Genomic DNA, 26138 nt, shown 5'->3' with positions numbered 1-26138 from the left:
ATATACAGAATCAAAAATAATTTTTTTTATTTCTTTATTAACATTTGCCAGACATCAGACAAGTATTATTAATAAAATTAAGACTACATAAAAGTCAGATGTTAAACTACAGGCATTACATCTCTGTGAAAGGCATGACCACAATTTCTAAACATTTTTATTAAAAATCAGTTTTTTACATCTATAAAATAATATATATATATATATATATATATATATACATATATCAATAAACATGTAGATAAAAACATTTTTCCGAAATGTTTTTTTAATCAGCCTATCTGAAATCAGTTCTGCAATAATCATAGTAACAATACAAAGTAAACATACAAAAACAATACCTATAAAATATTTTTTTATTGTTACCTCCTATTATCCTTTAAAGCAGGATGTATCAGTACATAGACTAATAGCTGTCGAGCCTCTTCAACAAAACATCCAGTTTCCATTTAATAGTTTAGCATAATCGGTACAACAGCCAAATAACAATGTTTTGCTTCTCGGTTGCCAGGTCGCAAAAGCGGCAGATGAAGTAACAACTGTGTCATTGCCACTTCTTTACTCTCAGACAACAATCCACTCACAAAACCTATTAAATTAATATTATAAATGATTTTATAATATATGGTTAACATATAATGCATATAACAATGCAGTTTATTGTTAACATTTAATATTATTAACACAGCAACTTACAAAAATATAGAGATATTCAATCAGATTTTTATAAAGCTATAATCTAAAAAAAGCAAATGTAAATTAGGACCGTACAATAAAATTAAATTCTATAATATTATGCAAAATCTTGCCCTTTTGTAGCACGAATAGATAAAACATTTCAATTAAAAAATTAAAAAATGTGACACAGCTTACAGTAGCATTCTGTTCCTAAGTACAGAATGCAGTTAACAGTATTCACATTTAACCTATTCTTAAACTTATCCACATTTAACCATTCTCAGCAGCTCTTCCAGTTAATTTTAAAAACCAAAAGAAATACCATAGCTCTATCAGTGAATAACAGCTAGTGATGTAAAGCATGAGAACCACTCGTGAACACTGCAGAGTGCTGATTTTGATTACACTACCACTACATAAAATATAACAAACTGAATGAATAGAAGTTATACAATATGGCAAACAATCGTACCAAAAGGAAGTTTTAACATAAGGTTGCCAACCTTATGAACTTACCGTAGAGATGTTAATCTCTACATTACAATACTACACTCAATTACTACACTCTAATATTACACTCAATTACTTTAGAAACATTTAACAGGATTTGAAAACAAAATGTTTCAAGAATAGAAAAGCACAACAACTTAATTCCTCATGATAAGATTATAAAACCTTGCAAAATATTAAAAATATCCAAGAACATCACATTTTATGGTCAGTCTTTTGTTGGGGGAAAATGGATTAAGATAAAGAAATGTTTATAAACAGCTATAAAGCTCCCAAAATATGACTAAAAATATCTTTCTAGCGAAGCCAAGTATCATATTCTTTTATGAATTGGTTCCAATAAGGTACATTATTCCAAATTTGAAACTTAACTGTTTCAAATCATAGCTCATCAAATTACAATTAATCAGCTTAGAAAAATAATTTTTTGGAGATTTAAACTCTCTATAATATAATTACTCATTTTATAGTTACATATAATTACACATTTTATAGCGAACTTTATATTTAGTTCTCTAAATACTTACAACCGTACAGATTTTCAGATTTAACTTATCACATTTTCAAACTTGTATACAAGTTTTAGAGAAGCTACAGAAAACCCATGACACAAAATAATAACAAATATTGTAAAAACAGAATAAAAATTAAAAATTTTTTTAAGAAAATATGTGACGAAATAATTACCTGGATTATTAGCTTCTTGTTCTTGTAAAGCTAATTCCGTACTATCACCGAGACTGTAATCAATAGCGATAGAGGCAAACCTAGCTTGTATTGGGGCAAGCTTAGTCAACAATTTAAACAGTGCAACAGTCTGACCGCTCTTATTCCACTGGTCTAACCGTGTGACCATAGTGTTTAGCTGTGCCTGAAACATAGTGCCTTCAGCGTAGTTCAGTACTGCGTCAGTAGGACACAAGTACTGTGTGTTGGTCTCTTTTATGGACACTGAAGAAAAAAAAATCAAGTAAGATAAAGAAAGTTGACACACATTATGAAAATTATATTTTAAAATAGCAAGTTTGCATAAAATGTTAGATATACAGAATATGAATTGATTTTGATACAGATCGATTTTGCTTGTCGATCAACAGCCACAGAAAACAAAATATGTAGTCTTTTTTCGCTTGCAGGACCCCTTTTTTCCTCAAGTCTTTCTTGGTAGAGAGCTATCTCTTCTGATGTCACATTTTTAGGTTTATTTTTTGATAGCCACCTTATGTGGGTCAAACACATCAAAGAATTAAGAATGAGATGTTTCAGACTTTTAGATATGCTGCGAGTCCTTAGTAATACCAATTTGGGTGCCAATCTGTCATGTATGTTGCATTTTTACTGATATTATTGATTTTTACTGATTTTATGCTATAAATAAAGCTTTGAATATCATTACCATAAGTACGGTCATATCCTTATTTGTAGCAACTCATGTAGTCCTCTCCAAGCCTTACAAAATTTTTACTCCAGATATCCGCCACCGAAATTTACAATGCAATTGACAAGTTGAACCATCGCAATGCAAAAGCGAGTTTCTACTGGATCCCTAGCCGTGTAGGGATTTCGGGTAATGAACATGCAGATTCCGCTACTAAAGACGCATGTAGTCAACCATTCTTCACTACCCATGTTACTGCATCAGACTTTATTAGTTATGTAAAACTCGCTCTTTGTGCAAAGTGGCAGGATGACTGAAAAGCTACAATAGATAAAATCGGACACATTAAAGGTTCTGTGTTGCCATGGGATTCCACGCACAGGAAAATTTGTCATGAGGAACTGGTCCTCTGCCGATTGCGGATAGGTCATAAAAGAGCTACACACAGGTAACTGTTGTCAGCAGTAAATGCACCAATATGCGTACGATGCAACTGCCACTTGACTGTGTGCCACATCCTTGTGGATTGTGTGTGTTACGCGGCCTTACATGCAAATTTAAATTGCCCAGGACATTCATCAAATCCTGGGCAATGACAAAGAAATTTTGGGCTGGGTGTTTTTATTTCTTCGAAGTGTTTGTATTTTAGGTACGTTTTAGTAGTGTTGTTTTATTTTATTTTTATACCGTTATCAATTTCATTTAAAATTTTTATTTTTTCTGTTATCTGTATTTAATGTTTTAGTTTAAGTTTTTTATTTTGTTTTTGTATTTCATATTTTAATTTAAGTTTTAATTTTGTTTTTAAATTTTTAGTGTATGTTTTGTATTTTGTTTATTTTATTTTTTTTCGGGGAATGATAACGAAGAAACGTTTTTCGCCCCTGCCCCCCCCCAAAAAAAAACAGAATATAGTTCCAAATTAATCCTCCACTTGATTAACCAACAAAGTTCATTTGTTGTTCACTGAAATTAGATGTTTTATTTAAAATACTACTTACTGTACCTTATTAAATTTATATGTATATGTAAAAACAGAATTTAACAGAACCAGATATTTTATAATTAACATAACCTAACAACCATATTAACAAGACTGATTTAATTTATATTATTGCTTGGCATGTCAAAAAAAAATTAATAAAAATTATGCAAGAAAAGTAAGTCCTTGATTTTTCCTGAATAGTCTGTTTATATAGTTATGCTCCGATACGTCAGAGATAAATTAATTAAATTTCTACAAACAATTAAGTTTTTCAATTTTCTAGTATTTATATACTGTACAACCCAAACCAGTGTTAAATTTCTATTAAATTTAACAATATTCTGTTCACTGAAAATTGCAGAGAAAAGCTTTTCTTTAAAAAAAAATTCTCCGCAGTTTCAACATTACGACTAACTGCTCTTCATAACAAAAAGTTTAATTTGTAGGATAAGTTAAAATTAGAAATAAAAGAATAAATAATACAATAGTGCAAACTTTTTTTAATGTAATATTCTTTCGGGGCTCAATTTATATTTTTAAATTCAATAAAAATATCTGAAAAAAATAACTTTTCCATTTAATCAACAAGAAATTTTCTAAATTTAAAACTGTAATGCTTTTAACAAGCTCCCCCAACCACAAAGTAAAATCATGAAAAAGTAAAGCACACCTACATGCAGAATATAAAAAAAATAATAACTTACTGGTAACAGAAAGAAGTATCAAATACAGTTATGATTAACACGAAACGGTCAGCAAAAAATCTCTTAAAACTACGCGAATCAGAAAATGCAACTGTCACCCGATCCGTAAAGAATTATGCTCGGCAATATCGTAAACTAATTTTTTCTCTTAAATTCTCCCCACTCCATCAAATCGCACATACTGCCACTAGTAAAATGAGGGAAGGGATGAATGTAAAATAATTTTCCCGGTATTCTAAATCACACCGAAATATCCACCACCAACCACGTATCATCATTCAGAACAATTACAAATGACAATCAAAACAAGTTTTTTTTTTTTTCACGAACCATTTGATAAAAAAATTGACCGCCTTCAAATGAATTTTAGGGAAAATTAAATTAAGAAATAATAAAAATTAGATAATAATATTTTTCAGATTTTTTAAATTTTGAAGTCTACATCAAATTAGAAACGAGTATCAATATCAATTTGTTAACTTTAAACTTGGGGCTAACTCTGAAATTTAAATTTAACAAGGTTTGACTATTATTTTTTAATAAATATTATTTTTTTATAGCGGTTTTTCATTTTTTAAGTTGATTTATACACGTTTTAAATTTTTAACATAATCCTTTTTTTATTTTTATAAAAACATTAACTTTGACCTGCAAACAATACTGCCTGTATGAAAAAAAAAACAATAAACAAAACGCTAATTAAAAATCATCAACATCTATTTACTTGTAGAAGAATCCGAGACCTTTGTACTGAATTTAACAAATTATGTTCCACAATTAAATTGAATCGATACAATTAAAATAAAATAAAAAAACTGAATTATCAATTTTAATCGATAGCGAAAGGTTGCACAAGAGGCAAATATAATCTAGTTATTTTAATATCTTAATACAGTTTCGGTGGTCATCCAAGACCACACTATTGACTGTGGAGGAATTATTTCTGCTACATCCTCATATGTTAACTTATACGGTGTCCAAAGGCAAACGATAAAAGGTTTACCGAAAACCAACGTAGATTAGCATTAGCCAGAATTTTTTTCAGTATAATTATTTCTTTCCATAGAGGTGTTTGTAAAGTTTAGTTTTCAGAAGTTGAAACACTGAATCCGGCTAGAAATTAGTTGAACTCCTTTAGAAACGCTGTCAAGCGATGATTAAGTAATGAAATAAACTTGCACACAGAAAACGGTCACCCGAATGATATTATTTTTAAGAAATTGGATGGTTATAACATAATTTAAATGCTTTTGGGTAAAGATCTGTTTGTATATTAAAGAATAAAATGAATGCTTGAATAAACCGGTCATCATTTTTTTAAAATGATCCGTTTCACCGACACAAAAGTACTACTACAACTAATGATGTTCTCCTCTCTCTTTCTTTCTTTTTCCTGTTTAGCCTCCGGGAATTACCGTCAGGTATTACTTCAGATGAAGAATGAAGATGATATGTATGAGTGTAAATGAAGTGAAGTCTTGTACAGTCTCAGTTCGACCGTTCCTGAGATTGAAATGTGTGATTAATTGAAAACCCAACCGCCAAAGAACACCAGTTTTTTTTAGGTAAATAGTTTTAAATACAAATTAAAAATATCAAATTAAAGATATCAAACGAAGCAGTCAATTTTTTATACAGTTCCAAAAGAAAAAACAATTTCCAGAATGGGAACCCTCCACACACCCCACTCATACTGTTATGGTTCTACCATTTCTGTTTTCTCTTACTAGCTTATTAGATTATCTTCAATTATTTTACAAATACTTGTTGATATTACACTTCTTCCTGATACTTAAGAGTTCTTTCTCATTTTTTACTTAAGGGTAGTTTCCTCTGGACGTTATTTAAAGTTATTTTTTCCTGTTCCGGGTGTTATTCAACAACTTTTTTCTTATACAACTCTTTTTTAGATACTGTTCCTTTATGTACACTTAAAGCTTTTCACAATTATTTTCTACTTAGGTGTCTACCTTAATCGGTAAAGTAGATTTATCAACTTTAAGCTTTTCAGCCTGAACCTCAACAAATTTAGGTATGGAGAAATGTAAATGAAGTAATCCTACAGGAAGTTCCGATAGAACTAATTTTAGTATTATCAGACTAGTGTTATGTTCCTGGATTAACTATTTAAAACAATTTGTTTCTTAAATTGTTTTCCTTAAAACAAAGAAAAGCTTCCTTTGTTAATAAATTTCACGCGTTTATTAGTCATTTAACAAAATTATTGTATTGCAAATCTAAAAAAAATGGTTTTCAGACAACATTTTTTTCATTTTTACTTCAGATATCATGAATACTACTAGAAATACAGTTCTGGAACGTATTTTATTCAATTTTTCGGGTTAAAACCATTAATTTCACCCTTCAATTAACATCCTAAAAATTTCAATACAACCTCATTTCACCAGAGAAGATGAATTTCGGGCGAAATATTTCGTTAACCGTAACTCGCTAATGAAACGTTTCCGTACCTATGTTTGTGTGAACTTTTTTCTTGTGGAGCTTCTTTTTGGCTTCTGTTACATTATGTACACTTAAAGCTTTTTACAATTTTCTTTTTATGCGTTTTCCTTAATCGGTAAAGTCGATTTATCTACTTTAAGTTTTTCTAATCGAACCTCAATAAGTTTAGGTATGGAGAAATGTAAATGAAGTAATCCTACAGGAAGTTTCAATAGAACTGATTTTAATATTATCAGACTAGTGTCATGATACTGATTAACTATTTAAAAACAAACAATTTCTTTCTTAATGTAGTACGGTTTCTTGTATAAATATATATATACAAACACACTTCTTTATAAAATATTATGCGGGGGATTTATTTTTTAAAAATAAATATATATATATTTTAGCATCCCGTCGCGGCTATGCCCGCACTATATGATTACTTGCCTTTCCCGTCACGGTCAGGACTATTTTTTTGTAATTAATTACATAAACTCATTGTTACAGAGAAACTCAAAAAACAGTAATTTCATTGTAACTCCATTTTATTCCCTCAGACTCGGAATTTCAAAAAATCCTTTCTTAAGGTGTACGCTTACACCGTAAAAGGAACGTGAATCAAAATTTTCAATTTATCTTTAGTAGTTTTATCTGGGCGTTGATTACGAATCACTCACGACATGTTCTTTTATATATATATACATACATACAGATTTACGTATTAAATTAGTAATCAAAGTTTAGAAAGCTCACTTGAAACGCAGGATGAGGACAGATTGTTAGATCAAACCTACCGGGTTGGTCTAGTGATGAACGCGTCTTCGTAAATCAGCTGATTTCGAAGTCGATAGTTTCAACTTTCAAATCCTAGTAAAAGCAGTCACTTTTATATGGATTTGAATACTAGATCGTGGATACCGGTGTTCTTTGGTGGTCGGGTTTCAATTAACCACACATCTCAGAAACGGTCAACCAGATACTGTACAAGACTACACTTCACTTACACACATACGTATCATCCTCATTCATCCTCTGTAGTAATACATGACGGTGATTCCCGGAGGCTAAACAGGAGAAAAAATTATTGTTGGATCAGCGACTGGTTTACTGTTACCTACGATGTCTTGCCGCGGTACTAAAAATAGTCCAAACATCAAAATTAGAGTACAGCATCTCAGTGTTATAGTACAATGAAATTCCACCGGTGACAGTCATTAAAAAATATCGTTATCTTGTTTTGTTATCGACATGTTCAAATTGGCCCGTGACAAAATCGTACACAGCTATTTAGACGTAAAAATAAAATTAGTTGGCAACGATATCTTTCAGTTTTCAATTCCGTAATGCAGACCTGGTAGCATAATTATTTTTTTAAAACATTCGTTTCCAGAGGGTATGTTCTTTTTTTCAAACGTTTCTATTTTAATTAAAAATAAATTTAATGTATGTGGCATTTTAAGTATTCGTAAAATTTATCTTCGTTAACAGTAAGTTCTTTATAAGTCGTAGCATACTCTTCTTTGGTTTTTCTTTTAAACCGTACATCATGTACCCTTTTTTCTTTTCTTACTGCTTTTATCCTCTTCTTCATCAAGAATTACAGTTACGATTGTATTTCATCAGAAAATTGGGCAGTCTCAGAACAATCTGATTTAATACTTCATCGCAAATATATTGATAAATACGAATAGTCGACTAAATTATCAATGTCACGGTACGGGCACTGCGAGTTGCGAGAGCATTGTTTTGATTGAATAAACAGAGATAAATAGATTGCGGCAAATATGTGATAGTGCTCTGTAAAATTTGACGAATTCCATACACGATTAAACATTTAAGATCATTATAATTTGCATCGATTCGAGTAACTAAATGAACAAAATTAAATTAAAAAAAAAATACCAAAACTAAGAAACTCAATTTCATACGAAAATATTGAGATGAAAATGTTAAAATAAAAATATTGAAGGCGATAAAATCTGCACCAAATATCTTTACAAAATATTTACGGAATATCTATTACCGTTGGTGAGGGGTATCCTTAACGTAAAAAAAAGTTGAAACACTCTTTTGATTAATTAGAACTTAACACCTTACAATTCTACGCATTGTAATTATACAGTAAAAACTACACAAATTTAATTAAAAATAATTTTGATCGTCAAGATCAAACGAAACGGTTATTAAACATATAATATTAACGCAAAAATACTTAACGGAATAACATAACGGGGTTGTAGTGTCTTGTGTTTTTCTTCAGGAATTCTACATTCGAATTCCGTTGCAGGATTGGTATTTTTCATTTATTAAAACAATGAGTTTATGTGAATAATTACAAAAATTTTAAACGAGTTAATAAAAAGTTAATGAAATTGTTGATGTAATAGCGTACTGACGACATTATCAGCAACACCTCGAGTAAAAAAAAAATGATTTGGACACCACATGACTTCCTTGTATGCCTATTAAATTACATATACGCATTTTTAAAAGTAGAAAAAATGTTATTTTATTAATAACTTCTGATTTTATTTCATATTTTTTTAATTTTCATTGTTATTGAATTATCATTTATTTAAAAAAAATCTTTTTACAATCGCAGGTTAATAATTATAAAAAAAATTGGTAATTAAATCGATTTATTTAAATTAAAAAAAAAGAAATGAAGTCGAATTCGAACAATGGGCCTTCCCCTTGTAAGATCCAAATATTATTTAATTAAAATTTTATTTGGCTAAAACTCTGGACCCGATGAAAATAAGTACCGCTTATGATGTATCGTTAAAAAGGTCTTAATGAGAGCTTATTACTGCAGTTAAGAATAACTCAAAAATCCAATTTTTTGGATTTTGGTCTTTTCGGGATACTTTTGGTCCAGTCGATTGTAATCAAAAGGGGAGGTGTACAACTAGATGTTACAACAGTCCTAAATCCAAAATTACAGCATTCTACGGCTAATAGTTTTTTAAGTTATCCGAGATTCATACTGTACAGACGTCACGCCGAAACTAGTTAAAATGGATTCAGGGATGGTCAAAATGGATATTTCAGTTGAAATCTAAAAAACCGATTTTTTTCGCGATTGCAATGTAAAAGGAAGTAAAAATGAATAATCAGTATAAATACGGAATTATAATAAATTACCACACGTTTTTTTATTATTTTACAACGGCATTATTAATAGTCATCGACTCTGATAATATTATATTTAACTAAACAAAAAAAATATACGCCTACATCCAATCGCTTGCTTTCATAAGAAAGTAACAGATAGTAAAGGGGCGGACGCACGTAGACGGACGAGTGAGTTTAAGCTACTTTTACTGATCTTAGAAAAAATTTAATAACTAGTTTCATAAAATCTAATTTAACATCCGGTTCGCTTTTTGTTTAACTTACATAATTTCATTTCATTACTGAAATTTATCTTCAAAAAAATACTAAAGAAAGAGGTACTTTTATCGAATGCCGGCGCCAACGCTTGTTCGCTTCATATCAGCGGCTTTTTCTAACTAATTTCTTTATTCGTTGTTAATTTACAAGCTACTGAATTATTTCAACTTAAAAGTCACGGAAATTTTACTTGCCGAAAGCTACGATCGCCCCCGATTGTACGACGCCATAAGAATTCGGCGAAGTACAGTTCAACGTGACGCCTTTTTATTCGGCCATTTCAGAGATCCCCACATACGTTCAACGGTTTGAATATCATCGGTTAGTATTAACGAAATAGTACCGATGATTCAGTGTAATGGCGGAACCGTTCCGTTTCCAGTACGTCAGTTTGGTACGCACGCCAGGAATCCGAGTAAAATATGCTCCCGATGTTAACTTTAATACCATTCAACAGGGTTTGAAGCGATTTATAAGCGACTTTCACGAGAAACACACGCAGTTTTCATGACAAATGCCGCTGAAAACCCACTGTTGCGGGTAGACGCGACCGGTATGATTTTTGCGCCTCGAGAACAGCGTTTAATGGATTCTGAGGAACAGACAATTTCCTCCGATTTCAGGTCGTCTGTGTTATTCAATATCGTTTGACTGTATTGAAATAACTTCTGTAATGAAATTATTCCGATCGACTACTGTATTCGGGCCGACAGCCGATCTAAGATGACATCAAGCATCGCTTGATAATTGAAACGCCCAGTTATATAGAAAACCTATGTCGATCACGAAGATGAGGTTCAAATTTTTCAGTCGAGCACCGACATGCACGTTTACTTTCGACCGGCAAATACGTTTGTCGCTAAGCCGTACAATACCATCGGTTTCGTAAAATCGCGCTGCGTGTCCATCGCGACATGTCCTGGTTCCAGTTAGAATGCCACGCAGTTGGAGGAACCGATCGGTTTCGTGTTCGTTAGTAGGCAAATTCCAAATATTCATGTTAAACCTCGATACCGAAATTAAACTGCTCTCAATATAAACGCACAGAACCGATCCAAATAACCTGCTACAATACATTTGAAACGGATATCGAGCTGAATCTACTTTACTGAGATAAGGAAATTTATTCTTATCTAATCTTTTTCGTCGGAGACATTTAATCAAATAGTATTCTTATATCGTTAAAAAGAGATAAATCGGATATTTAAGCGAATAATCAGCGGTGCCGGTATTCGATAAAAGAATTCCCCGATGGTACTTTTAAAATGAAAATACCATATTTATTTTATTTGTAAAAGGTAACCGTTCTTGACGAAACAACAATTTTTTTTAAACGTAATACAACTGGAAAAACCGTAGGTTCAAATCCCCCCCGATTTTGGTATAAATAAATTTTTAGAATTCTTCTTACCCGCATTCAACAAGGGCGTAAGACGTTAAGTCAAAAAGTAACCGTAAAAAGCAAGTAAGTTTTTTTTATAATTAATTCATTTTAAGATTTCTTAAAATTTGAAGAAGGTACTGCGTATCGAAACAGCTTTCATTTTTAAATACGTTTTTTGAAAATCAAAAAGATATCTGTTTTTACTTTCTAATTGTTATTATGAATTTCCAACAAGCAAAGGCTTCAACCATCGATTATTTAATTTTCTTTACTTTTTCTTCATAATTTCGAAGGCAAATTTCAGTAATGAAATAAAACTGCATTTGTTAATAAAAAAATAACCGAGAAGTAAAACAGGGCCAATAGATTTTTAATGTAGCTATATACAGAGTTATTTATTATCTTTAAATTAATAGACTAGTATGTAGCTCGCCATCTGTGTACGTATAAACAGTTATTCTCATATATATATATATATATATATATATATATATATATATATATATGTTAAGGAAAGTAGACAACAAACACAATGATTTTACCCTGGCAGGTCAAAAACTATAAGAAAGAATGTGACCACACCGACTTATCTAGGGACGATATTTTAGATTTAAAAAAAATATAATTTCACATAATATAGCAAAAAAAAGTATCTTTTTAAAACTGTCTGGACGGTTTAAACCTTATTTTTATAAGAATAACATTTTCGTTAACAAACGTTAAGTATGAAAAAAAAGTTAATTCAACAACATTATCGATAAATGAATATTCGTTAAATTTAAAATTATAGAAAATCGCAATTTTTCAATTAAAGGGAAAATAATATTTTTCCAACAATCGACCAAAAAATAAGAAATGAAACAATGCCGCTCACTGTTTAACTAAAACTTTTAAATAATTTTGTTACAAATTCAGGAAAATGAAATACTTTATTGTGAAAAGTCATCTGTAAACGGATAAAGCAATCATTTAGGGAAAGATAACAAAAATTCTGATAACAAATCATCCTCCGTGGATATAAATACCAGTGAATACGATTTAAACGCTTAAAAAAATCTGATATAGACACCGCATAACTTCCTTGTACGCCTTTTAAATGACATATACACATTTTTAAAAAAATGAAAAGTTCATTAATAACTTCTGATATTTTTTTATTATTTTTTTTATTTATTCATCGTAAATGTTTTTTTACAATGAGAGGTTAATAAATTAATAAATCGATATATTTAACTTAAAAGAAAAAAAAGTTAAGAAAAAAAGGAGATGAAGTCCGATTCGAACCGATGTAAGATCCAAATAATTCATTAATTAAAATTTTATTTGGCTATAACTCTGGTACCGATGAAAATTGTTACCGCTTACGATATATCATTGAAAAGCTCTCGATGAAGGCTTATTACTGCGGTTAAGAAAAAGTTCAAAATTCAAATCGTTTTGGATTTTGGGCTTTTTCGGTTTAGTCGATCGCAATCAAAAGGGGAGGTGCACAAGTAGATGTTACAACAGTCCTAAATCCAAAATTTCAACGTTCTACGGCTAATCGTTTTTCAGTTACGCGAGTATGTATGTATACATACACACATACATACGTACGTACAGACTTCAGGCCGAGACTAGTTAAAATCTGGAAACCGAAATTTTTCGCGACCACACAAAACATTTTCCTTCACTTCGTACAAGGAAGTAAAACACAAAATGCGGACCGAAGGTAAATAAAGCGAAATAAGTAATATTTAACTACGTAATTTTTTTTTATTTTTGTGCCGTAAATCAGTCCCTAATTATGACAAACACGCCCGGGCCCTGTTTACTTATTTTTTCTTTAGGTATTCAAAGTATTTCCACTGAAAACTCGAATAAATTAATAAGGAATTTTTAGATAATGTTAGATTAAATGATATTTTAAAAAACTCATTGTTTAACATATTCTCATCGTCCAAAAATCCTTCTTTAAATTCGATTTGTAATTCTGCACCAAAATAAATGTCAGCAAGTTGTCAACAGTTTTTTATTTTATTTTTAATTTGACAGACTTCAAACGATCGAAATTTTCAATTGAAAAATGAATTTTTGGTCAGATTCACCGGACCGATTTTGAGGATTCCTTTTATATACCGGTATAATTAATTTTTTCTGATAATTTTCTTTCAAATATAACTCGAAGAATTTTTTTTAAATAAATACTATACGATCTACCTAGAAGATCTGAAGATTCTTTTCTTTTTTTTTTCTTTATCGACGTTATTAAATAGATTATTGTTACAAGGAATTATAAGGATCTTAAGGATGTTATTCTAATATTTAATTAACTTTCAGTCAAAACCGATAAAACCGGTAGGAAATTTTACATCAACAAGCCCTAAACATAAAAACAGATTAAAAACTCTAACGTAAAATGTAATACTCATTCTTGCGATTCACGCGTTTATCTGAACATTTTAAAATTTAATTCGACCGTTTTCATAATGGAACGGAACGCAAGGATGTCGGAGAGTTCAATACCCTCCTACTTTTCGCAGTATACGGACTACACTGACGGATTATTAATAGGAGATGGGCGTTGATTTGTTTGGTGGAGTTTGGATTGCGTTCCTATCCGATGGAAAGTGTTAGCTGCAGGGACCCGGCGGAACGATGAGCTAATAAGCCTATCTTCCGTAACGCGCTCCCTTTCAGCCTAGAGCGGGCTGAAATCTTTTGTTTAAGGGATCGTCCTCTCTTAAGGAAAGGGCGCCGGAATCGATTTCAAGGCCTGTATTTGTTACATTTAATTTAATTTTGATTTTTTTTTTAAATTAAAGATAATGAGTTTGGCTGGATTGTTCTAGGACGTTGTGTCCCAGAGCTATCCCGGTCAGTAGGAAAGTGGGGTTGGGATGGTTACTAAGGAACGTTCTCATAAAAATAGTTTTCAGTTCAATATTTAATCGAGTACAGGAAAAAACGTTGTCTTTCTTTCAAAACTTGGAGAAGATTTATTTAATATATAGGTAGTATAAAGATATATGCAATTTTACGGTACGAGGAAGCAGCTCAATACTTCTACGAAGCTAGGAACTTTCAACAAAACACTTATTATTCTAAGAAATGAACAGTTTGAAATTGAATATTGTTCCATTATAACGAAAACAGGGGAGTCCGATGCCGACAAAAGTTTTAAATAATATTCAGTTAAACTATACAGATAGGTTATGAAAATAACAAAATACCCGTTATGGATAAATCAGTTGTCTGTCAACATTTTATTTCTATTATTATAATTTTAACGTTTTGCTGTAATCTCAATAACTAACAATACGAAAGGACACACCTTTGTACGACTAACATTCATAAATACCCCTTGCCGGTCATCAATAGTGTAGGAGACTAGATAAGCACCAACAAGAACAAAACAACCCTTGAAATAAAATCCCTTCTATCGTAACATCCAGTTACCGATCGACTTTCTATAAATATTTTTCAACTTTATTAAATACCGTGGGAACATGAGAAAAAATAATTCCCCAGTTCGATCCGATATAGGACTCGGGTATATGTCATAAAAACAGGTACTTTTAGCCGAAAACTAAAAACCATTACTTGACAATAAATAAAACCTTTCTGAAAAAAAAAAAGATAAAATAAATATAATGTTTGAGAAAATATTATGAATGTTTTAAAACGAGTATACGACCACAATGTTAAAGGAAAAGAATAATAGAAAAAAAGGAAAACTACGAGAAAAAACTGACTTTGAAAAAGACTTAGCATTTACGTTGAAGTTAATCCAAGACAAAGAAGCTCAAAATAAAACTAAAAATACGGGCTTTAATATAAATGGTAATACAAAATGTTAATTTTACAATATTTATTTATAAATATTATTTATAATATTTATTTATACTAAGGATGGATGAAGCAGGAGCGATATAAAATGCCGAATAACACAAGCGAAACGAGCCTTCAGTAAGAAATATAATTTGTTTACATCAAAAATTAATTTAAATGTTAGGAAAAGATTTTTGAAAGTGTATGTTTGGAGCGTCGCTTTATATGAGAGTGAAACTTGGACGATCGGAGTATCTGAGAAGAAAAGATTAGAAGCTTTTGAAATGCGGTGCTATAGGAGAATGTTAAAAATCAGATGGGTGGATAAAGTGACAAATGAAGAGGTGTTGCAGAAGATTAATGAAGAAAAAAACATTTGGAAAAATATAGTTAAAAGAAGAGACAGACTTATAGGCCACATACTAAGGCATCCTGGAATAGTCGCTTTAATATTGGAAGGACATGTAGAAGGAAAAAATTGTGTAGGCAGGCTACGTTTGGAATATGTAAAACAAATTGTTAGGGATGTAGGATGTAGAGGGTATACTGAAATGAAACGACTAGCACTAGATAGGGAATCTTGTAGAGCTGCATCAAACCAGTCAAATGACTGAAGACAAAAAAAAAATTTATAAAATTTGTAATTAAAAAATCTGATGTGAACACTACATGACTTCCTTGTATACCTTCCTTGTAATTACATATACACATTTTTTTTAAAATGAAAAGTACATAAAAAATTTTATTTCATTAATAACTTCCGATATTTTTTTAATTGTTATTACTGAATTATTGTTTATCGTAATTTTTTTTTTACAATCACACGTTATAATTATTAATAAATCAATAAATTTAAATTTTAAAAAAACAAAGATTCGAACCGATGTGCCTTCTCCTTGTAAGATCCAAATATTTTATTAATTAAAATTTAATTTGGCTATAACTCTGGAACCGATGAAAATAAGTACCACTTATGATATACCGTTGATGTCTCTCAATGAGGGCTTATTATTACAGTTAAAAAAAAGTCCAAAATCCAAACTGTTTTGGATTTTGGGCTTTTTCGAACGCTTTTGGTTCAATCGATTCCAATCAAAAGGGGAGGTCCACAACCAGATGTTACAACAGTCCTAAATCCAAAATTTCAACATCCTACGGCTAATCGTTTTTTTAATTATGCGAACACATATGTACAGACGTCACACATCGAAACTAGTCAAAATGGATATTTCCGTTGAAATCTGATAAGCGACATTTTTTTGCGATCATAATACTTCCTTTACTTCGTACAAGAAAGTAATAAAAAAGAACTCGAGATTTTTTTATACATTCTTATTGACTGACATCTTAATATTTACGCACAAATCAAACCTATCAAATATGAATGAATTACTGAATGAAATTGTCACGTTTTTCAACTAAACGTAATGAATGGTACGTATAAAAAAAAAACACAAGGAAGTTAACTTATTTATTTACAACAGCTTTTTTCGAAATAAAATCCATGATTTAGGAAATACGAAGCAAAAATATATCCAAAATTTTTTCTTCTACAAATTAGGGTTTTTTTTTAAGTCCATTTTAATGCGAATATTCTAACTGATCGGTAAAAGTTCTAACAGATCAGTTACGTTATGAATGACATAACTGATAAGTTTTTTTAGTTTAATCAAAATTTTAATCTTAATTCCCGACAATAAGACAATGTATTATGTATGAATAATACAATAAGTATTTCTGTAAGAATGAAAAAGAGACTATGAAGACCATGTACTAACTATGAGCTTGTAATTTGGCTTGTATTATGTACGAGCTTGTACACAAAGCGAAATTCGCTTTTTAATCATGTTAGTGATCCCATGTTATTACTGAATATACTTTTTTTTTCTGGGCGAAAAACATTACATATTATCATCGCCCGGAAAACAAAGATAAAATTTAAAAACAAAATATAAAAACAAAATTAAAAACAAAAAAAATTCAGCTAAAAATTTAAAACAAACTAACATACTAAGAATAAAGTGAAAATCTAAACTAAAATATTAAAAACAAAATTAAAACTTTGTAAAATATTAAAAAACAAACAAATAAAATTGCAGATTTCGAACAAGAAGTTGTGTTTTGGGCGTACCTTTGGCATTGAAAACATCGTCGTGGGTTGGGGATGTATGGACGCATCCGAACAGACACGTAACCAACCCATTTAAATCTTCACTGGTGGTACCGGAAGATTGAAAGAAGTTAATGTAGGTTCTTCCACTCCGTTCTGCCGTTTCTTTATTCTTTTCACCTCCACAACTTCCTGGTTACGAAGTTCATCAGCAATTTCATTTGTATCCATCTCCAGAAGGTGGCGGCAAAAAATTACTCCCCGACTGGTACAGAAACGCTGTAAAAAGAACTGAAGCTTGTATTCAAGAAGATGAATTCCAACATTTACTCTAAATGTAAGATAATGGATGGTAATAATAACAATTACATTTACATTTGCATATGCCTTTTTATTATTTCAATACCTACCGATATAAGGTTGGGTTGCGTTTTATATGGGACACCCTGTATTTAGGATCTTGCGGCATATCGCACTTACGACTTATGTGAGAAAAGTAATGAGATTGGTAACACTGCGAACGATCTGGCAAAGCTGTGTCTACCGGTCTGTACCAGACCGGTTTGTTCATCCCTTCCACATACTCAATACGAGTTTCAACTCCGTTCAGCCAAAATATTATTTTTGACAGCGCCATCAGTGAAGTTGTGTGTTACGAAAATTGAGCATCGAAATTTAGAACAACGTTGTGCAATTAAGTTTTGTGTTAAACTTAGGGAGTCCGCGAGTGTGACCTTCGAAAAGTTGAAACAGACCTATGGGGAACATTGCTTATCAAGAGCGCAAGTTTTCCGCCGCACAAATCATTTTTGGAAGGCCGAGAACACGTTGAAGATCAACCTCGCTCTGGGAGACCTTCAACTTCAAAATCTGACGAAAACGTTGAGCGTGTGAGGGTTCTTGTGAGATCAGACCGTCGTTTAACAATAAGGATGATGAGTGAAATTTAAACACTTTCACCGTATCATCAAATTTTGACAAACGATTTGGACATGCGAAATCGGTGTCGAAAAACCTCACAACGGAACAGAAGGATAATCGAAGAAACGTGTGCGTTGATCTTCTTGAGAGGATTGACAATTACCAAGAATTCTTTAATCGTGTGATCACAAGTGATGAATCCTGGATATTTGAGTACGATTCTGAAATAAAGCGGCAAAGCGAGGAGTGGCACACTCCTTCATCTCATCGACCGAAAAAATGTCGAATGAGAAAATCAAAGATCAAAACCATGCTGATTTACTTTTTTGACAAAAGGGATATCGTGCATAAAAAATTTCTTCCTCCAGGACAAACTGTCAACCAAGTGTTTTACAAAGGTGTCCTTGAAAGGCTCAGGAAAAGAGTGGTTCGCGTGAGACCACACATTGCAGACAAGTGGATGCTTCATCATGACAATGCCCCGTGTCACACGGCATTCACCTGATTTGAGTCCTCATTATTCCGAAGAACACAAAACGAAAATACTTACATTTTTATTTGACTCATTAGAATTCAGTATATTCTCTTCTGTAGCAATATTATCCCCGTCAGACAAAGCTGACCGAGGCCTTTTCACTAGACTAAAAATGGTAGTCGTCTCAGATGGACCACCAACCATCATAGAATTTATTTTTGGAACTGAAATTTTGGTCCCACGAGTACTGGCGATATAACGGACCACTCCAGCAGCGCGCGCGCATACTGGAGCTAGAACAAAATACAACTGGTTTGCCTCGGTGCCAAGAGAGCATCGTTCGAGACTCACTACGTAGAGTCATTCACCCGTCAGCACGATAGTTTCCACCTTGGGTTACGGTTGCTCTTCGTAAGGTGTCGCAACATCACCGAGTGTATGTGTAAGAAGAAATAGTGTAGAGTATTGTAATGTAGTTGTGTAAGGGTATATGTTGTAAATTGTGTAGTGTTCTTGGTGTAATGTACGTGTATAGTGTAAAGTGTTCTGCAGCTCAGTGTGTAGTGGGAAGAAAAGCTGCAGTGGCTAGGGCCGTGGGGATGCCAACCCCCAAAGTCTTAAAGAATAAGACTCCCCGTCGGGGTATACAAATAATGATATTGACGGTATACTTTGCGATATTAAAGAAATATTCGTAATTTCAGGTCGAAAGCGAACGGAGTGAATATTTCGAACCAGGCTAAAGATATCTAATTTTATAATTATTTCCAGTTTAATATTACGAGTACTTTTTGTTTAGTATATTATACGACAAACAATATTAATTCTAATATAAAAAATGTTTACAAAGTGTTCATGTAAAATTTTACTGTATTTTAAATCTGAAACTAATCTTGTAATTTCAATTGTAAAAACGATCTTCAGTAGACGCTGAGAAAGTAGTATACAAAAATAAATAAATAAGAACATATAAATCCTATTTACGAAGTACAATAAAGCCTGTATTTCTATTAGTGTAAAATAACCAAACACGTAAACTAATATTTATTATTATTTCTTTAGTCATTTAATTTTTAATTATATATATAATTAAAAATATGGCAATACCTAAATAACTTGTTAACAGTAAACGATCAAAAATTTAATTTTCCAAATGCTCATCTTATTTCAAAACGATCTATTTTTTCGGTACGAAGCAACTACTTGGGTATTGCGTATTGCAGGTGACTTTTGAAACTGGCTGTGAAAAATATTAAATGGCCGCTGTTTGGATTGTTGACGTCGCCCGATCAGCGTTTTGTTTTTAAATGTCCTTTAAAATTATTTGAGACAGTTCTACTCTTTCCATTTAAATAGTCCTTATTTTAAAGTCCTACTCTTGTCATTCAAAATTTTTGAGTTGCCGGATGGATTCTCTTGGATGATTGGATTGTAGTGGCCGCATACTGAAAAAAATATTCGTTTCACAATACGAGCAGCTACTTATTTCATTCTTCTGTTGAAAAGTTATTTAGGAGTTGTCTTTCTCTCCAAATGTTGCAGGTTTGCGGGTCACCTCTTGGGTGCAATAAATTGGGTGTAATAAATATGTGACGCAATTTCTTTTCGGCATGGTGCTTTTAGGGATAGACTGCAGAAATTCGGCCTGGTAGATTCTGCGATGTGTCCTCAGTGTGAATAATTGGACGACACTTACCATGTTCTTTTTATGCGTTCTAGTTACTGCGTACGGAGACCATCTGTCGGGTCGATCTTATCTAGTTGGCGATCGACGAGCTATACCACTTGCTCTGCTGTATCCAGTCCGCCGCAATCGTGACAGCGACTTGTATGGCATCTGCCCATCATGTACAGATAGTCCCGAAAACATCCATGTCCAGACAGAAACCGGGTAAATTCGTAGCCTGTCTCACCGTGCTTTCGCTCCACCCAGTTCCTGACGTCGCTTATGAACCCATAGGTCCACCTTCCTTTGTCCGAATCTTGCCATCTGTCACGCCAAGCCATGTAGAGACCGTCATTTGCTTCCTTTCTGTCCCGTCCCGCCACTATTGAAACTCTCATTTGCGCTTGTAAGTCTACGGGCGGTACTCCAGGTACAACCGATGCCGCCTCGTCGCTGATGGTACAATACCCTGCGATGATACGTATACTTACTTAGCCTACGTTGTTGCATAACCAAACGCCTCACGTTCCTAGCCCTCGACAACGCTCCCAGCCATACAGGAACTCCATATAACACCACCGAAGAGTGCACACTGGCCAACAGTTTCCTCTTACCCTTCTGAGGACCGCCCTTATTCCTCATAATTTTGCTGAGCGCCTTCACCACATTTTCGCCCTTTCTCGCCGCCTCCTCAACATGTATAGTAAAGGATCGGTGCTTGTCCAGCCACACGACTAAATACTTTGCGGCTGGAATGTTATGTTACTGTGTTGTTATTGTTCCGTGTAATATTTTAATGTTTCGTGTTGCGTGTTGAACTCACTTTTACCTTCTACGGGTAGGTAGTTCAATTCCTTTGTTCGTTAGGTATTTTCAGTCTTGCTTAAGACTCGGCGAGATGCGTTTTATTTTCAGTTTATTAACTAGTAGTACACCGAAGGGAATGTCACTCGTGGCATTCGCATCGGTGGGATCCTGGCCTGGACTGAAATACTTCAAAAGCCGAGGTTCCAAAGATGGAAGATGACCTCCGGTAAAACCCATAAAAGCTCGGAACAGAGTGGTCGGCGGAGGGGTGTCTTCTCCTACGGGGTCAGGATGTATATTATCGCATTTCCTTAAGTGTCCTTATGGAATCGCATATCCCATGTATCTATCGGTGATGATTGTTCATCTAGTTTTACACTTTAAATAATTTATTTTTTTAAACGGATTTTAAGAGTTTTGTTTCCCAGTACATTTCAATAACCATTCTGCATAACATTTTCATTATTATCGATTAACTTTTTTAAATACACAAATATTCCAACTGAAACAATATTACCTATTACAGATAATTACCCCGAATAGATAATTATAAAATAAGACGGAACTACAAGCTTTATCAAGTGTAAAACCGGGCCTAACAAAAAACCTGCAAATATTTTAACCTTGCAAAAGGTTAATAAGTTTCAATGCGGTTATTTGATGAAAACATAACTGTACATTCCGTAAATTAGATACTTTGCTCGCTTAAAAATCGCCTACCCTTTTATTCAAGTTTATTTCAACATCGAAGACGAGAAAAAAAAAATCGATGGTGCACCACTATTTTGTAGACACAAAAAACGATGGGGATGAGACCTTAAAATTTACTTTGTAAAAGTAGAAAGTATTCTGATTATCTACCGGCGTTATTTCTACGGCGATGATTGAACAATTCGCTTTATAATAAAAAAATCGGAAGGTCTTAATTTATTCACCGACACTTTTCTTTAACTCCACGATTTCATCTCATTAATGAAAATTTTCTTCAAAAAAATTTTAATATTAAAAAAAAAGAAATATATAACAAGAACAAAAAATATTCAGATCCAAAAAAGTCACTACACAAACAATAGAAATAAATATAAAGACACGGATAAAATATTTAGATCACAAATACTCTGTATATTATAATTCTTCAGGTAGAAGCAACCACTTACAGTATTATTACTTAAAACAAAATACAAAACAATAACATAACTTTTCGCTTTCAATGCGAGGCTTTATCAAGTGCAAGTAAAACGTTGTTATTGTTTTGTATTTTGTTTTAAGTAATAATACTGTAAATGGTTGCTTTTACCTGAAGAATTATAATATACGGAGTATTTGTGATCTAAATATTTTATCTATTTTATTCCTACAATTTGCGTAGCGACTTATTTAGATCTGAATATTTTGTGTTCTTGTTATTTGTTAACATCCAACCGAGAAATTATCATCATTATTATATATATAATAATGATGATAATGATGATATATATATATATATATATACGTTCCGTCCGTGAAAATATTTTTAAATATACTCATTTAGTCCTGATACCTATTCTTCTCTCATTGCCCCAATCAACCATTTCCGCCTTCTGGAACAAATTTTCCCTGCTCATTTTTTTTAGAGATTTTTACGAATCTTGCATACCAAGGTTCGGTAACCTGGTGTTATTATATCGACAGAAGAAATCGATTATAGTAACCATACTCATTTCTTAAAGGTATAATTTTTTTGCAAAATTGTAAAAAACGACTTTTTAAAACGTACTATTTCGGATTAAAAAACAATGTAAAAAGTAATTAAAACCATTACTATAACCAGAATTAATTGGCATTTGAAAAAAGTAATTAATAACTGCAGAATCAAAAAAAAAAGTTCTATAACGTCGCATAACACATTCTGGTTGCTGTTATAGATTACACTGACAATTCACAATTCACTTCTAAATCCACGATACATGATATCGTTCATAAAAAATTAGCCGGCTAATGAACCTTACATAAGTACCGATAAAGGTACTTACATTTCCAATATTTAATCCTTGACATATTAATAGTAATTACTTCCTTGTACGAAGTAAAGGAAATATTGTTTGCGAAAAATTTTGGTTTTCAGATTTCAACAGAAATATCTTTTTTGAACATCCCCGAGTCCATTTCGACTAGTTTCGGCGTGACGTCTGTACGTATGTATCGCGCATAACTCAAAAACCGTTAGCCGTAGAATGTTGAAATTTTGGATTTAGGACTGTTGTAATATCTAGTTGTGCACCTCCCCTTTCGATTGCAATCGATTGAACTAAGTGCCCGAAATCCAATTCTTTTGGATTTTGGACTTATTCTTAACTTCAGTAATAAGCCCTCATCGAGAGCTTTTCATATACCATTAACGGTACTTATTTTCATCGGTTCCAGAGTTACAGCCTAATAAAATTTTAATTAATGAAATATTTGGTTTTACAAGGGGAAGGCACATCGGTTTGAATCAGACTTCATTTCCTTTTAGGTTGATTTTATAAGAAAGCTACCTATTGTAACGGGTACCGTGATTCGACTTCCAGAAAATTTCAACATATCTTCGCGTTTCACATCCTCCAGACCTCTAAACTACCGTGAGTTCAAACGTTTTTATATATACGAGGTGCAACAATAAAGTAATGAGACTGGTTTTCCTTTGCAAGATGTGGTAACCCTGCAGCTTGCGTAGGCACACCTTCTTTTACCTAGGTCTATAAGCTACTTCTAGTCCAAGCGGCACATTGATGCGACTGCTCGGTCGTGAGTTGTGCTGTAATAAGTGAACACGTGTTTGTGTCTCTCGTCACAAAAATGAAACCGCAAAATATTGCGCGACGGTATGCCATTTCTTTTTGCGTTAAATCGGGTGAAAACGCGACGGCAACTTATGGTAAGCTTCAGAAGGCTTTCGGAGAGGAGGTTATGTCAAGAGCTCAAGTTTTTCGGTGGCATAAAATTTTTAGTGAAGGCAGAACGTGTTCGCTTATTACAGCACAACTCACGACTGAGCAGTTACTACTAGTTAATAAACTGAAAATAAAACGCATCTCGCCGAGTCTTAAGCAAGACTGAAAATACCTAACGAACAAAGGAATTGAACTACCTACCCGTAGAAAGTAAAAGTGAGTTCAACACGCAACACGAAACATTAAAATATTACACGGAACAATAACAACACAGTAACATAACATTCCAGCCGCAAAGTATTTAGTCGTGTGGCTGGACAAGCACCGATCCTTTACTATACATGTTGAGGAGGCGGTGAGAAAGTATAAAACATGACGATCCAAAATCTCGGTCGAGTTTTGTTAATGGATAAAATTGGACCGTGGGAAGGCTTTTTCGAAAAAAATATCATTATAACTTTCTTATTAAGTAAAACATCGAATTCGTTTAAAGTTCTACTATTCTCTGGATAAGGACCTAAAACGTATCTAAGTATAGTCTTTTGATATCACCGACCATTGGCCGAGGAGTTGGAAAAAATGGGGTTTCGACGACAAAAAAAAAGCTTAAAATCCTGGAACCGTTACACTTTTTCATGATTCATTCATCAGGCTGGAAGTAAGTTAAGTTTTTATTCATTAAATGCCAGATAAACATACAAGTTTTGTGTGATTTTTTATTTATGTATAACAATTTCTTTTTCTTAAACAGATTATTAACCCACAACTAACAGAATACCAATTGACATACATTTTTCGGTTTGGGCGACATCCTGATCCTGGTAAATTTTGTTCGCTTTTAGATTTTCTTCACAGAAGCCTACTTCAGATTGAAGGAAGGAGGCGCATCAAGAATTTTTCCTGTTTCAGGAAGATAATGACAACACGCTACACATAAATAAAGCTTTTTATTTTAATCGGTTTCTAATAATACATTACAAGATCATGACATCATATTATAAATTATAAGATAAAAAAAGGAAGCGATTAAAGTCTGTATTAGTTATTTAAAATATAAACACGTGAAATAATGTTCAAGAAAATACGATGAACACAAACCATAAAATGAAACAAATACATAAAACAATTAAACCAAAATTCAGAAGCGGTAAGGAAAATCATTTTAAGCAAATATTTAAGGTACATTTAGTTGCTTCTAGGGTATAATGGTAGGATTACTTTATCTCTAAATTAACTGAATCTGCCGAACAATTTTTTTACTAAATTTTATACTTTAGACTTCGCTAGGGATCTAAAGCAAGGTATTTTTGCTTTATCTTCTCTTTAGTTAATATAAACAACTTACCGGTAAAATAAAGCTCAAAGAATGTTCTGTTGAATGGAAAATTTTATTTAAAGAACAAGAGTAAAAAATTAGTCTATCAAAAACAACAAAATCACTTATAACAATGAACAGACGTGATGAATGAGCGGTACACCTCCAGTACAACTGTTCACCAGCTCAAGATGTGGTAGGAAGAAAAGTTGCATAGGCTACAGCCATGCTAGCACTGTTACTTGGTTTACAACTTGAGTATACTAAATTTTGTCACTACTTGTTTGAGTGGAACAGAGATGATCATGTTAAAGAGTGGCCAAAAAGAGAAACACTGACTGTAGAAGAGAACTTGTTAGCCCAGCACTAGTAAAACCTGAAAAAGTTTACCTTCTGTCGTTATACATTACGCTAGGTTTAATGAAAACTTTCCTTAAAACAGTGGACCATGATGAGAATGGATCATACTTTCCAAAAAAACAAGTTTCCTAATATAAGCAAATGCCAAGATAAATGAAAGTATATTTGTTTAACCGTAAAAAGGAAAAGTAATGAATGATGTTGAATCTGAAAATAGTTTGAGTGACTGTGAGGCTGTTTCATGGAAATGTTTTAAAAAGATTGTAAAAAGCTTACTTGGAA

At 32.5% G+C, this 26138-nt stretch overlaps 1 pseudogene; it reads right to left on the bottom strand.

Moving 5' to 3' along the window:
* Window positions 1–2004: 2004 nt before the first annotated feature.
* LOC142326975 (glutathione hydrolase 1 proenzyme-like) overlaps window positions 2005–26138 on the bottom strand; it is a 73278-nt pseudogene continuing 49144 nt past the window's right edge.

Source organism: Lycorma delicatula, chromosome 6 (genome assembly GCF_047948215.1).
Source record: "Lycorma delicatula isolate Av1 chromosome 6, ASM4794821v1, whole genome shotgun sequence".
Classification (NCBI taxonomy): domain Eukaryota; kingdom Metazoa; phylum Arthropoda; class Insecta; order Hemiptera; family Fulgoridae; genus Lycorma; species Lycorma delicatula.
Note: the sequence above shows the minus strand (reverse complement) of the source record. Positions and strands in the feature narration are given on the sequence as shown.